Source organism: Onychomys torridus, chromosome 7, assembly GCF_903995425.1.
Source record: "Onychomys torridus chromosome 7, mOncTor1.1, whole genome shotgun sequence".
In the NCBI taxonomy this organism is placed as follows: domain Eukaryota; kingdom Metazoa; phylum Chordata; class Mammalia; order Rodentia; family Cricetidae; genus Onychomys; species Onychomys torridus.
Window position 1 is genome coordinate 49711902 of NC_050449.1, and position 16532 is coordinate 49728433.

The window sequence follows — 16532 nt, forward strand, 5'->3', positions numbered from 1 at the left end:
AGGACTTAAGACATCAGTGGCTTGCTCTGTGGAAAGAACAAAGCCGTAACTCAAGAGCTTGTCTCCACTACTGACTTAAAGAATATCACTGGCTTTTTTGTTCTATTTGTATATAAAATAAAAATAACATTTCTTTTATGATATTTAAAGCATAAGGTGGATGTAAAACATTAAAAAATTCTGTAGTATTATAAGGCATGTACAACTAGCCATAGACCTGTTATTCAACATTATTGACATTTTGGTGATTATCTTGCTCAATTGTCCACAGTTAAGATAATAATCTGTAGTTATACATATTGAGTGTGTATAAGTTATTGAGGAAATAAAAGAATCTTAAGTTATTGATAAAATAAATTAGATGCTGCAGAAAAACCAACTCTACACCTTCAAGAGAGTTTTACTGATTTGCAACAATAAGCTGTTAATAACAATACTGACTCCTTAGGCGCAACTAGGTATGAAAGAAACAGCTCCAGTGGGGTCTGTTTATCTTTCTAAAGCAGGAATAAAGTCAAAGTAGGATATAGGGTCAGGCAGACCTAACTCTACCTTTAACTAGTCATTTGATGGTGGTCACTTCAGTTAACTTATTTGGGAATAAGTTTCTCATAAAAGTAAAATGGAACTCTTCAGTAACACCCAAGTCAAGTAGGGTCATGAGAGTTAAGGATAATGCACATGTCACAGAATCAACATTTAGATCTCTCTCACATTCTAAGTTGACAATGTTTTGGTACTTGGAAGTGAGGCCTCTGACAGGTAGTTAGGGCAGGAGGGAAGTGTCCGATTAATGGATTAGTGAGTGCCCTTAGACAAGAAATCCTAGAAAACTTGTTTGTGCCTTTTCAGGATACAGCGACAAGAAACCATTCATGATAGACACTCCCACAAGAGTCTAGTTCATGAGTGCCTTTATCATAGACTTTCTTGCCTTCAGAAATGGAAGAGATAATTTTCTGTTGTTTATAAGTCATCTAGAGACAGGCATTTTGTTTTAAAACAACCCAAATAGACCAAAGCAGAATGTGCCAGTTTGAATAAGATGTGCTCAATGTGCAGAGAGTGAAAGACTCTGGAACACTACTAAATGAGATGGGGTCTTCATCAATACCTTCTCTCAGGGCTAAGAAGCTGTGCAGAAGAGGAGGCGGAAAGACGGTAACAGCCAGAGGGGATGGATGACTCCAAGGAAACAATGTCCTCCAGATACAACAGGACTGATGCACATATGAACTCACAGACTGACAGCAGGAACAAGGCCTGCACAGGTTCAAGCCAGATAAGGTCCCAGTGCTGAAATGGAGAAATGGACACAGGCTCTCACCCCTAACCAAGAAACTATCTCCAACTGACATTCACTTGGAAAGGAAAAATCAGCTCGCTCCAATGGAGTCTCACTGTGTATATCAGCCACACTTAAGAGCAGGCTCCATGCCCAGAAGCAATAGCTAACACAAAACAAACCCTGGTATTTCTGTAGATGTTTTTTCTCACACTGGCTTGTTCAGGCATTTTTTTTTTTTTTTTTTTTTTTACTGGCATTTGCTTGTATATTATGGTTTCCAATTTTGTACTGTTATGGATTTTGTTTTTTTTTTGTGTGTGTATGTATGTATGTATTTCTTTTTATTATAATTATTCTGGTTTATTTGTTTGCATCTTTGTTTTCTAAAGAGACAGAGAGAGTGAGGTCAAGGGAGTTAGGTAGGTGAGGAGGTGGGGAGGATTGGGGAGCAGTTGGAGGAGGGGAATTGTGATCAGAATATACTGTCTGAAAACATTTTTTACAATTAAAAAAAAATGTCTCCCATAGTCTCTGGCATTTGAATATTTGGTCCCTATTGGTAGCACTCCTTGGGGAAGGAAGGCTTAGGAGGTGTGGCCTTGTTGGAGGAAGTATGTGACTGGAGACCAGCTTTGAGAATTGTTCTGCCATTAAGTACTGCCATTTCACGACAGTTCTCAATGATTACTATTTGTGGTTCAAGATGTGAGTCCTCAGCTTCCTCCTCCTGCTGCCAGGCTTTCACTCTGCCATCATGAACTCTAACTCTCTGGAACCATAAGCCCAATCAACTCTTGTTGTTTGTTTGTTTGTTTTTTTTTTTCCTGAGTTGCCTTGGACAATGGTGTTTCATCATGGCAATAGAAAAGCAACTAATATATAGCATATTAAAAGCTGAAGTTAATGCTTGACACATGGTAAGCATTCAATAGCACTAGTTACTATTATTTTAAGTTGTTTTGACTGAGCAAATTAAACACAGACTTGCTTTTATATGGATGGTTTTCCTAATAAGAAGTATTGCAATAGATTCTTTCAAGGCCTATTAAACTTTACAAGTATAAGGTTCTAGACATATAAAGCTTTTCAGTGTACTCTTTTTCTAACTATCCACAAGGATCAGAGCTTACTGCTAACCAAATGAACTTAAAACTGGATGTTTGACTTAACTTAAGCATTAAAGTTAAGCCTGGCTTAACCTTAACCTTAATATTACCTAGCTGGAATGTCAACCTTTACATTTTATCTTCTCTAAAGGGACCGTGACAGTTTATTTAACTGAAAATCTAAATTTCTAGTTATGTGAGGTAGAATTCCAAGAGCTGTATAACTAAATCTTATTCAAATATTTTTTAGTTTGTAGACTTGGGACATTTGGCTTAGATGGGCCAAAAAGGTACTATATAAATGTAGATGGTCTTTAATTCTATGTATCTCTTGGACATGGTATATAACTTCAGAACTGGGGTAAGTGGAACAAATAACGTAATTCTTTCGCTTTACTTTGTAGAGAAGTAAAGTTTTAAACTGTTCCCCTGTTAATATTTTAACCATGATAGCAAATCCAGTAGTTTAAAATGTGGCAATTAATGATTAGAAAAGTATAATTGATACTGTGAATTTTAATGAGCCTACCCAAAGTTACTAAGAAACATTGAGAAATGGATGTAAATAGCATTAGGAATTCTATAAAATATGGTAAGCATATCACAATAAAATATGACAATGTTTATGGTTTTCGTTTGGTAATAAAAATGATGAAAGATTATAGAAGTAGATACACTAAAATATAATAAACTTACTTTATTAATGAAGCAAATCTGATTGCTTTTCATGTATTATTACACCTGAATGAGTGAACACTGAATACTCTGGTTTCTATTGTGTTTGAAAGGTTGCTCTCTAGAACTTCAGGTGTTTCTTTATAATAATTGAAGACCAGAAAGAATTAACTGGACCTTTACAAAGGGATGAATGTGACTAAATAGCCATGAAAGACAAGATCATAGAAAAGCTCTAACTACAAGTAGAACTAGAGAATTTTTTTTTTTAAATCAGTGCAGGAAAGAGTAATTAGAACATCCATTCATGCTTTGGTACATGATTTATGAACTTAAATGATTTCCTTAGAATCATCAGGACTAGTACATAATACTGTCAATTGATCAGCTTTTCACATTCCCTGCATTCAACAGCAAGGAAGTAGATTTAGTCAATTAATCTCATTTACTAATACACAGTACTCAAGCAAACAAATGGTTCCCACTCAAAATCAAATGACACCTAGTGAATAAAAGTTAGTCAGGAGCTAGAGAGTTGCCTCAGCTCTTAAAGCATTTGCTGTGTAAGCATGAAGACCTACATTCAAATTCAGAGTGCCCACATAAACAGTGTGGAGGCATGTAATCCCAGGGTTTGGGAGACAAACACAAGGCAAACCAGCTAGTTAGCCTTGCTGAACTGGCAAGACCTGGGTTCAACTCCTGCCTGTGGAGGTTAATTTATTTATCAACTAACTGACACAATCTAGAATCTCCCAGGAACACAGTTTCGGGAACTTTCCAGATCATGCTAGCCTGTGGGCACATTTTTGTATATTAATTGAAGTAGAAGACCCTAGGCAGGGAGATCTTGAACTGTGTAAACTGGAGAATGTGAGCTGAGCATAAGAATGCCTATGTTTATTTTCTTTCTGCTCTTGACTGTGGATGTAATTGGTTATTTCAAGTTCCTGCAATGACAGACTCTAATTTGAAATTGAGAGCTTAAAATAAACCTTTTCTCCCCTAGATTGCTTTTGCCAGGGTATTTTAATACAGCAACAGAAAAGAAACATGCATACTGCTCAATAAGTAAGTCCTGAGCAAGATCCTGATGTTGACTGTGGAAGACACACTTGTATGCACAGACCACATACAAAGTTATGGCGCAGACATCATTAGAAGTTGCAAATACATGCATTTTAAACATGCATTCCAACAATTTTGGCCTAAGATCAAGAGTTAAGGAACTGATTATCCCAAGTCTTTCCAAATGTGTTTTCAGCCATGCTTGCCATCAGTCTTCTAAATATCAAAAGAAGAAAAACTTCAGTCTCTTCAAATTTCATTTTTTTCTATTCTGGATGCTCTATTTTTTTGTTTTTGTTTTCGTTTTTAAAGGTAGAAAGGGCCAAAAAAGAAAATAAATATGACATTAAAACTTCAAACATGAAAGAACAGATCTGATAAAGTAAAGAAACTAAAATAAAACTCAGAAGATAACTGTGTATGAAAAGAACTACCAGATCTTTATGGCATTGGGCTTATTTGTTGGAAAGGGAAAACATGTTTGAATGATAGGCAGTATAGATCATACTCCTTTCAAATGAGCTTATGTTTCTTGTCAAGAAGCTGGAGTAAAGAACCCAGTAATTCTTTTGAACAAACATTAAGGACCAAAGAAGCCTGACAAAGTTAAGTTGTGAGATAAAGTTTCCTATCCGGGTGGTGGTGATGGTGCACACCTTTAATCCTAGCACTCAAGAGGCAGAGACAGGCGGATATCTATGAATTCCAGGCCAGCCTGGTCTATAGAGAGAGTTCCAAGACAGCCAGGGCTACACCGGGAAACCCTATCTCAAAAATACCAAAGCCAAAACCAAAAAAAAAAAAAAAAAGAACACAATTTCTTCCAGTTTGGCAGTTGTATGGCCAATATTCAAACTTAAAAATGAGTCCTTTCCAGTACTTTACAACTTTTGTGGAACAACATGAAAGGAGAACTCTGGTTACCATTTAACTCTGAAGCACTTCGTTCATTTTGGTGACCAAGGTACTTTAGCAGCGAGTGTTACATTTCTTTAAAATTCCCAAGTGATTCAAATCTTCTTATGATGAATGTCCTTTCTTCCTTGCCTCTCATTCCTGTATGCTATAGATACCAATGTTTACTGCAAGAGAAAAAAATTAAACATGTAAGCCAAAGGGCCAAGTAATTTAAAAGACAGTGAATTTGTTTCTTTGTCTTTGGATATTCTGAATTTACCCTCACTAAGCACAGTTATGAGTCATCTAATTAACTTAACAAGTAACTTCCTTATTTAGGTGGAGACATACAACCTCACACTTGAGAACTATCCCTGTCCCATTACAAACCAAATATCTTAAAGAACCTAAAGAATACAGATGTTAAAGATTTTATAAAACTTTATTTGATCGTCCTGAGACTCATTTTACAACAAACATGTTGGTATTTATTGACTGAGAAATATTTGCTCCAGCTATCTCCAAATGCAAATATTTAATTACCCAGTTAGCAATTTGCAATTCAAGCATAAATTATATTTATGAACTGGCTGAAGATAGTTATATACTTTTTTACCTACTTCTGACTCGTGGGAACCTAATGGAAGAGTTCTGAACTTGCAATATGGTTTTTGCACAATGTCAATAAAAGAAAACTGAATGGAAGAGAAACTGAAAGATGAGTGCTATTACTCTAAGATGATTCCTGGGGCTTGAGAGACAGCTCAGGTACTAAAGGCTAGGCGTACAACCAAAATAGAAAACGATTCCTGATCTTGCTTTTATAGTATAAAATTGAATCCTCCAATACATTTTAAAATTTAAAAAGCACTTCAAAAAAGAGAAGTTTTGGAAAGTACTCTATCAAATGCTACCTAAACTGAACACAGCTATAGTATTCTTAATTTTTTATAGTGTTTATAACATTAATGTGAGACAATATTGAGCACTAATGTCTGGATTACAAAAATATGTAATTCTTGAAGAACAGTGACAAAATTATTTAGTCTTCTTTCCACTGTAAGTCCTCAGAAAAGAAAAATGAAAAATGTACTTTATGTTATTTTACTTTTAAAATCGAGTATGAAAAAGTACATAGTGACAGAAAAATAATTCCCCAAGGAGAGGTTTTGGCTACTCTTACAGTACCTGCCAATAAGTTTCCCAAATTATGCTTGCTGAATATTTTATTCTTGTACTTGCAGATAACCTATTATAATATAGTCAAAGAACACTCACCTGAAAACATAAAATGAAAAGTGCTAAAAAATTCAAATATTTCAATCTTCTCATTTTAAATGTCTGATTTGGAGACACAATATAGTTAGGATCTTTAATCTTTATGCATTCTGAAACTGACTCTTAATGGTGAGTTTAGTCCATTTATATTTAATATTGAAACGCTTGGGTTCAAAACTACTATTTAAATGTTTCCTATTTCTTCTGCTTCTGTTACTTTTTTGTTTTGTTTCTTTCACTGCCTTAATCTTAGTATTTTTCAGTGTCTTATTTTAATGGCATCAAGATTACAACATGCATTCTCAAATTATTACAATTTATTTAAAGTTAAATGAGCAAATCGGAATCTTGAAATATCAGGCATATACTGTAATTCTTCCTTTGTATATTACAATCACATATTAAACTCTATGTCCATTATAAAACCACAATCTAACAAACAACAAAAAAGAGAGATTTCATCTCTTCCATAGACCCAAGTTTCTATCTAATATCATTGTCTCTCAGTTCTTAACATTTTAATAATGTACTTATATTGACAATGGACTACCTAATTTTTCATTTGTCTGAATTTGTATTTGTTGTATCTTTATTTTCAAAGGAAACATTCATTGAAAACAAATTTTTGAGGGTAAGACCTTTTAAAAGCTGGATATGGTAGTGCCACTATTTAAGACACTGAGGTACAAAGACTTCAAGGCTTCAGTCTGAGACCAGCCTTGGCAACATAAAGAGACCCTGTGTCAAAATAAAGGGCTGCAAAATACAGCTGAGTAGAAGTCAGAGAACATTTTAATGGGACTGGTTCCCCTCCTTCCACCTTTACCAGAGAGTCTGGATGTGGAGAAGAACATGCAGGAGTCTGTTCCTTTGGTCTATTCCACAGGCCCCAGGGATTAAACTCAAGTCTTCTGGACTGGCAGCAAGCACCTTTAACCACTGAGCCACTTCACAGGCCCCCTTTAAGCTTTTTAGCCATACTTACAATAGCCGATTTCTAAGTTATTGATTACTGACTTCATCTAGATTTTTCATTTTTCTCTTATATGATAATTTATTTCTGTGTCATCACATACATGGCAATTTTTAATATACATGGAATAATGTGGATACTATGTTGTAGTCACCATAGATTTTATCTTTCTTTGAATGATGCTCATTTCTCTTCTAAAGTACAGTAAATAATAGCTGACACCTTCAGCTTCTGGAAACTTAGTTTTATTTTATTATGGAGGGTATTTTTAAGTATTTCCCTTAATCCTAGGATAAATCCTTAAATCCTTGAACATAGTACTTCTAAAGTAGAACATTCTGAGCTTGAATTGGAAAATCTGTTGTATTTTAAAAGCAAACAAACAAACAAACAAACAAACCCAATTCTATCTTGGAAGGTTTCAAATTCCATATCTAATCAGAAATATCTGTTCAACAGCTTCCACTAAAAACATAATTTTCCAGAACTTGGGAGGCAGAGGCAAGTGGATCTCTGTGAGCTCGAGGCCAGCTTATTCTACAGAGCAAGTTCTAGGATAGCTAGTACTGTTACACAGAAAAACACTGTCTTGAAAAACAAAACAAAACCAAAAACTCAAAACCAAAACAAAACAATATATTATTTTCCACTATATCCTATGAGTGCCCTTTAGTACACATGAAGATAAGGATCAGCCAATGAATTAAAAGGAATATATATGTAGATTTTTGAGACTCCCTGCTTTCTGGGGATTTACAGCAGCAAATTCTAGAGCTGTAATGTGCAGAATTAAAAATCTTTATTATGAAAAGAATATACTCTAAAGCAGTGTATTTCTCAACCCTCCCAATGTGGCAACCCTTTAATATAGTTAAATATGTGGTAACCCCCAACTATAAAATTTTGTTGCTACTTTATAATTGCAATTTTGCTACTGTTAAGAACTGTAAATTTTTCAGAGATAAGTTTGTCACGGGGGTCTGACCCACAGGTTGAGAACCACTACTCTAAAGTATTCAGAGGTAATGGGCCAAAAGTTAGTAAGTTACTATTAAATGATTCAGGAAATAAATTATTTTTTATAACTTGTTTGTGAAAATATATTATAAAACAGAAAAAAATCTATCATTTCTAAAATAACTGAAGAATAAGCATATCTGTGGACAGTTATTTTCACTGCACTGTTTGAAGATTTATGATGCTGTTAGCATAGTAGATATCAGCACACATTTTACTTATTCATTTTTCAACTAACCATATATAAATAAATTACATACTTAGGACACGCTATGGTTAAAGTCCGTGTTTTAAGTAAAGACAAAAACTTTCCTCTCATAGTTATATTCTATCTTTTTTTTTTTTCCAGAGCTGAGGACCGAACCCAGGGCCTACCACTGAGCTAAATCCCCAACCCCATAGTTATATTCTAAAGAAGAAGAAAAGAGGAGGAAGAAGATGACAACAAGTCTCAGATGGTAATAAATACTCTGAAAAAATAAGTGTCAAGTATAAACTGTAAGATGGAGGTGCATTATTTATTTGTTTAAGGATTTTATGATATGGCTTCATTATGCAATTCCAGGCTATCTTAGAATTCACTATACAGACCGAGCTCTGCCTCTGTCTCTGTCTGTCTCTGCCTCTGCTTCTCAAGTACTGGGATTATAAGCATGAGCCAGGACAGCCTGCTAGAGACGCAATCTTTGGACAGTGCATTAAAAACAGCCTTCCAATTAACTGATGCCCAAGTTGGAACTGAAGAAAAAGAGCTAAACATAAGTGGAAACCATTTTATAAGAATTTTATATGGAGGACATACATGTTAAAAGGTAGTAATGAATTATGCTTTCAAAAGTATGGCTTGAAAAAACTTTATGAACATAACACCAAATAAAATAAGCCTCTAAATATTAACTCTGTTTGAGACGTATTATAAACCAGGTGGTGGTAGTGTATGCCTTTAATTCAGGCACTCAAAAAGCACAGGTAGGCAGATCTCTGAGTTCAAAGCCATACTGGTCTACAAAATTAGTTCAGGATAGCCAAGGGTTTGCAATATATTTCCTATTCTATCTAACAAGCCATCAGAGTTATGTGGAAGACATTCCAGAAGAGCAGGCAATGATGAAAGGAGGCTTTGGTCCAGGATGGAAAACCAAGAGTAGAAAACCCAGAATCTTGTAAGTGCAATTAATATGAAGTTAAAAATCATATGAAAAAGAACTTTTTGTTCATTAAATCCAGGTCAACTGGATCACAAAATAATGTGATGGCTAACAGTGACTGTCATGTCAACTTGACAGGTCTAGATTCACCCAGGAGACAAATCTGTAAGATTTCTAGATTGGGTTGAGGTGGGCAGACCTACTCAAAACGTCCATGTCCTCATTCTAGGGAGTGAGGTCCTGGACTGAAAGTAAAGTGAGCACCAGGATTCACCTCTCTTCTTGACAGAGGATGCAATGTAACCAGATGTCCAATGCTCTTCATACCTTCCTTCCCTGCCACAACGGGTTACACCCTCCAAATGAGCCCTTCCTCAAGCAGCATTCACTAGGGATTTTGCCGGTACAACGATAAAAGTAACTGACATGATAATTAAATTTAGAACATGTATATGTGCTAATTTCAGAACAGTATTAATAGGCACACTAAAACACAACACAGAGGAAGGAATCTAGCCTTGCACGATTAAAAAGAGACAAGGTGCAAGCTGGTAGAGAGATGAGCTATTAGTGCCCGTTCTCTAGCTTGCCGACAATCTCCAGTGCAATTTTTTTGTTTGGTGCATGCTTGCATGTGTGTATGTGTGTGCGTGTGTACATGCACGGGTGCGTCAGAGACAGACAGACAGATAGAGACAGACAGACAGAGACTGACTGACTCATTATGCTGCTCAGGTTGATATCAAAGTCCTCAGCTCACCTAAGTAGCTGGGTATACAAGCACATGCCACCTTTGGCACTATATTCTTTCTCAAAAGTCCTACAGGTCAAAACACGTTTTACTTTACTATTCAACTTAATAATAGAAAATAATTTCTAGTAAAAATATCACAACTAGGGGTTGGGGATTTAGCTCAGGGGTAGAGTGCTTGCCTAGCAAGCACAAGGCTCTGGGTTCGATCCTCAGCTCCACCAAAAAAAAAGAAAAAAATCACAACTAAAATACAATGCATCAATCTACTGGGGATCCAACATCTTACTGGAAACTTTAACCAGATAGGGTAGGTATTGTCAAAGCCATGAACTTCAAGCCAAACCCAACTTGCCACCTGTTTATTTATAGTCTGTAAGCTGAAAATGGTTTTTATATTTTAAAACAATTGAAAAAACCAAAAAGAGTATTTTGAACATCAAAATTATATGAGATTTGAATTTCATTGTCTATAAATAAGGTTTCCTAAGAACACGCTTCCTTTGTTTATGTATCATCTATGGTTGCTTTTGAACTATATATAAGGAAAGGGGTGAGTAGTCATGACAGCATAGTAAATTAACTGCCTATGGAGCCTACCTTTATAATTAATGTTTACCCATTCCCAACATAATCTAAATTCAATATCTCTACCCTCTAACATCACAAGAAATGTATTTTCAAATACTAATGGCCTTCATTGGTTCTTTCTGTGGGTTTTTGTTTTAATTTTTCTTTTCTTTCTTTTTTTCTTTGTTCTTTGGATAGAGTAAGAGAGTGAGGGACAGAGAGAGAGAGAACATGAAGTTAGGAGGGTTGGGAGGTGGAGAAAATGTGGGGAACATGATCAAAAAACTTTAAATAAATAAAACTCTAGATCAAATAGTTTATTTTAGTCCTTACCCCTGCCATTTTATTCCTTTATATTTTTATGAAAATATTACATACTATTTTTATATTTATAGGATTTTTATATTTACAGTTATTATCCAATAATATGAAGTCAGTTTTATATTTTCAAGAAACTTTTTCCTTAATTTATAAAATTTGTTAGGTATGAAACATTCTTTTCTGTCCAGTTCTGATTTAAAGTTGTAATGTGTTCTTTGAGCTAAAATATAAATAATATTTTCCATAGTAGACACATCTTGAGTTTGAGGCTTGCCTGGGCTACATTGTAAGAGTATTTCTCAAAACAAAAAAAAACAACAAAATCCTCAAATAAATAAATAAGACATATAAAAGACCCAATTTTACACCCCCCAACACACACACACACACACACACACACACACACACACACACACACACACACACTAAGGCAACAGGTTAAAATTAGAAAGCCTAATTAAAATTAAAAACCCTTCAATCTTTAACTGGGAGAAACTCATTTAGGTCAAACAACAATTACTGTCAGAGATAGAAGAGCATTTTATAGTTTACAAGTTAATTTATCTTAAAGGTGGAATAACCCTAAGTATGCATGTCTATAACACTAGAGGTACAAAATGAATGAGGCAAAAGCTGTCAGAAATCATGACAGACTAGGAAGGACACCACATTCCCCTAGGAACTAAACTACCAGTGCTCCAAGGCGCAGGGATGGAGAGCTGGACAGAGCTGAGCATCACCGAACACTTGGATCCCCAGCAACACTGTGACCAGAGCCTTTCTCAGAACAGCACCTGCTGAACGATTAAGGCTGAACAAACTGAAAAAACGGAAACTACGTAGAATCAAGCCAGAAATCAAGAGAGACACTGCAAAGTTCCCAACACTCAAAAGTCAAACAATATATTTCCAAAATAATCTATAGAGTAAATGAGAAAATCATTTGAAATTAGAGAATAGTTTTGAGTCAAATAAAAGTGAAGGCCTGACAATAAAAATCTGTGAGATGCTTCTCAAAAGATGTTCTGAGAACATTTGTCGTTTTCTCTACTTTTATTAGGGGGCTAAAAGCCTAAAAGCAACTATCTAAAATTCTATAGGGAGAAAAAGTGAAAATTAAATCAAAGTAGGCTGACAGTAACTACAAATAAATAAATAAATAAAAATAACCACCTAAAAACCAGAAAAAAGTCCATGAAACTAAAAACTGGTTCTTTCAAAGACTTTTTTTTTTTGAGCTGGGGATCGAACCCAGGGCCTTGCGCTTGCTAGGCGAGTGCTCTACCACTGAGCTAAATCCCCAACCCTCAAAGACTATTAATGAAACTAATAAGTCTGTGGCCAGACTGAAAAGACAGAAATAACTGATGTGAAGGATGAAAGAGATGAAACATTAACAGTGATGAGGCTGGCAATTCAGAAATGCCAAAGAGAAGCCATAAGGTTAACTTCAAGAGAAATGATGAAAGTTCTCAATTTAATAAGGGAAAAAGTGACCCATGCTGAGTACTAGGATCTAAATATGGACAGAAGATGCTTCATGTACAGTCTGGCGATTGCTGTGCTTTCAGGTACCCACTGGCGGTCCTGCACAGTGCCCCCTATAGGCAAGGTTAAGAGGCAAGCAACTCACGGGATAACATGATAGTAAAGGAATAGTTCTACACCATGACTGCAATGCTAACTACAGGAAACTAGGTGTAATTTAATGCCAAAGAACCAGATATTCCTTTATACCAATATTAGTTTCTTGGCTTTGATGTTGTGTAAGTTGCATAATATGTAACTAATAAAGGGAATAGTGTTAATGGACCTCTATGCATTATGTCTCTAACTTCTTATTTAACTTTGTCTTTTATAAGCTTTACTTATATTATGTATAAGAATCTTTTTCTAAAAAGGGAAGTCATATAGTATCTTTACCTATAATAGGTAAAATAAGTCAAGTTGTATAAGCTACATATTGTATGAATTCAACTATATAATCTGGAAAGATGTTACTATGAAAAGGGAAAAACACAGTAGAAGAGAACAAAGGGATGACTAAACAGGACTCTGAAGATTTTTCAGGTCATGAAAGTCTTCTATCTGACATTATAATAAAGTACATATTATAATGTATCATTATACATTTGTCTAAGCCCATGGAATCTATGATAATAAGAATGAATCCTAGCAGAACTAGGGATTTGGACTCCCTGATCTTTTTACAATCTTTCATTGTTCTTGTAGATCTGCAGAACAACCACTATTCAGAATACCAAATCTTGAATCAAAATGCTCTGGTTGTGTATAAAAACAAGCAAAGCTGGCAAGATAATTTATAAAATTTTCAATGTAAATTTATTCATATTCAAGGAAAACAAATTGCATTAATGGCCTTTGGAGGTTCTGCTTTGTTTGTTTATGTTTGGGCTTTGGAGCTAGATTTTCATTTAAAAAAAGGCCCACGAGCAAATGATTATCTATTTCAATAACTCTCAATTGCATACAGCAGAATAATCTCTAAGTATCTATGAAAATAATCTAATTTCACATTGAGAAATAAAAAAAAAACAAATGTGACATAGATGATGCCCAAATATTGAATTAGTATCTTCAATATTTATAGTTACTTGATATTCTTTTTCTCTGCTAAATTCAAATAACAGAGCAACTAGTTATAAAATGAGCTACAAAATGTAGGTTAATAGATCCTACAATTCTTGTTTATTGCCTATCTTTCCATTTCTGAAAACAAGACTCAACCCATTTAATTCTTACAAACATAACAATAAAATGTAAATGATGTCATGAGTAACATGAATGGTTTAACTGTTAAGTATATCTGAAAGAGGAAAACCAATCAAGGTTTTTCTATAACTTCCATTGCCATATCCTTGCACAGCTCCAAGGACAGACCTGACTTGGGTGGAGAGGGGACTGGGTTCTCTGATGGAGAAATGCAGCACACTGGATGCTCAGCATATTTTTACAAACAGTTAAGCAATGGAGGTGGGGTTACTATATACAGATAAACAAGGAAGCAGGACCATCTATCCATCTATCCATCTATCCATCTATCCATCTATCCATCCTTCCTTCCTTCCTTCCTTCCTTCCTTCCTTCCTTCCTTCCTTCCTTCCTTCCTTCCTTCCTTCCTTCCTTCCTTCCTTCCTTCCTTCCTTCCTTTATACTTACTTACTTACTTATTTTTCAAGACAGGGTTTCTCTCTGTAGCCCTGGCTGTCCTGGAACTCACTCTGAAGACCAGGCTGGCCCCGAACTCACAGAGATATGCCTACCTCTGCCTCTTTCTGTTGGAATTAAAGGCATATGCCAACACTTCCAAGGCCGAAGGAGCAGGCTATTATATACAGCTGAACAAGGAGACAGGTTTAAGTAACTTCAGTAGCAGTCTCTGTGGGGAAGCAGTCTTCAGGCTGTAAATGACCAGAGGGAGAAAGCTATGGTGGACATTTTCTACACACACAAAATCAACATCTGCACATGTTCCAGAAGAAGGCTTTGCCATTCCTCTGAGCCTTGCCTCCAGGGGGAGGGGGGCTTTCTATTCTCCCATGGGTATGAGGCTAGAGTCTGTAACACAGCTGTGCCCATGTTAATGATACACACTTACTTGGGACATCTCTGACTCAGTTTCCTCTGCTCCCCACACTCTAGTATCATGTTAAGCTTTAAAATGTCCTGTTCAGACAGGAAGTTATAAATCAAACTGTTTTGCTGCTTTGGTGTTTACATTAAACATAGTAAAACACGCATACGATAGAAACAAGCATCCCATTATTCCTTCACTGCCACCCTCAGATTTACTGAATATGAATGACATAAAAAAGAACTAAAAGTGTGGGATGCTGTGGATGTCTTTCTGTACGCTGTGAATATGTTGTTCTGATTGGTTGATAAATAAAATGCTGATTGGCCAGTAGCCAGGCAGGAAGTAAAGGAGGGGCAAGCAGAGAGGAGAATTCTGGGAAGAAGAAGGCTGAGTCAGGAGCCATCAGCCTACCATCTAGGGAACAGCATGTAATGGCACACAGGTAAAGCCATGGAACATGTGGCAACATATAGATTAACAGAAATGGGCTGAGTTTAAATGTAAGAGCTAGTCAGTGATAGGCCTGAGCTAATGGCAGAGCAGTTTTAATTAATATAAGCCTCTGTGTTTATTTGGGTCCGAGCGGCTGTGAGACTGGTGGGTAAGAGAGTTTGTCTTGACTAAGGGCTAGGCAGGACCAGGAAAACTTTAGCTACAGTGGGGAATAGACTCAGCTGGTAAAGCACTGCTAATGCAAGGACCTGACTTTGCTCCCCAGAACCACATAAAAATGTGGGGCATGGTGGCATGTGCTTATGATCCTAGTATTGGGAATGCATCGAAAGGAGTCTCTAGTCCACTAAGAAACCCTGCCTCAAAGGAGATGGATAGCATTCCTGAGGATGAAATCCAAGGTTGTCCTCTGGCTTCCATATACATGCACAAACATGTACACATGTACACACACACACACACACACACACACACATGTACATACACATATACATGCACACACATTTGAAAATAAGGATTTAAGAGCTTCATGTGTTCACTAAGAACTGTAATCACTTTTATAAAGAACCCTGCCACAAAGAGCAAATCACACAGAGAGAAAGAAATCTATTGTAATGCATAATCAATTTCTAGGTAAAGTACTTTATTTAATGCTAATTAATTTATCAATGAAATAGAAAAAAGTATTTCAATATTTTTATAAAAATAAATATTTTAAAAGTAAAGCCTTTATAAATTAAAACTATGTCATCTAAATCTAAAGGCTCCCAGAAGTGGTGGCACACATCTTTAATTCCAGCACTTGGGAGGTAGAGTCAGGTGGATCTGTGAGAGTTCAAGGCCAGCCTGGTCTACACAGCAAGTTTTATGCCAGCCAGGGTTACACAGTGAGATCCTATCTCAACACAATGACAAAATAATGATGATGATTACTTAATCAATTAAAAGACTATAAATATATACCAAAGGATTTTATTTTATTTTATGGTATGTTATTTATGCAACAGGGTTTCACTGTGTAATTCAACTTAGCCTGGAACTACCTATGTTACCTGGGTTGGCCTTGTACATCTATGTTTTAACCTCTAAAGTGCCTATAATACAAGCAAGTACCACCAAAGCTAGCTTTCAAAGAAATGTTTTAATCTGAATGAAGAGCTATCTGGAGGCCTGGTTGGCATGCAGCTAACTCTAGATCAAGAACTCTTTAATCTAAAAGTCAAATGAAATTCACATATCACAGGAAGAAGTCCAGTCATTTTTAAAAAATTAATCCCTCAGCTAATTATCACAACTATTTTATGACTACAGAGTCACAACTGGCTAATGAGAAATTTACAGTAGTTCTTAAAACTGTCATCCAGTAAAGGAAGACACAGAGAGAATACA

At 35.8% G+C, this 16532-nt stretch overlaps 1 protein-coding gene across 2 annotated transcripts in view; it reads right to left on the bottom strand.

Moving 5' to 3' along the window:
• The window catches only part of Peak1 (pseudopodium enriched atypical kinase 1), a 222281-nt gene that overhangs the window by 110230 nt on the left and 95519 nt on the right, over window positions 1-16532 (bottom strand). For both annotated transcript variants that reach the window (XM_036193378.1, XM_036193377.1), the window contains one exon: window positions 5062-5219. The gene's annotated coding sequence lies outside the window, so the exon portion shown is untranslated. The remainder of the gene's footprint in view (window positions 1-5061; window positions 5220-16532) is intronic.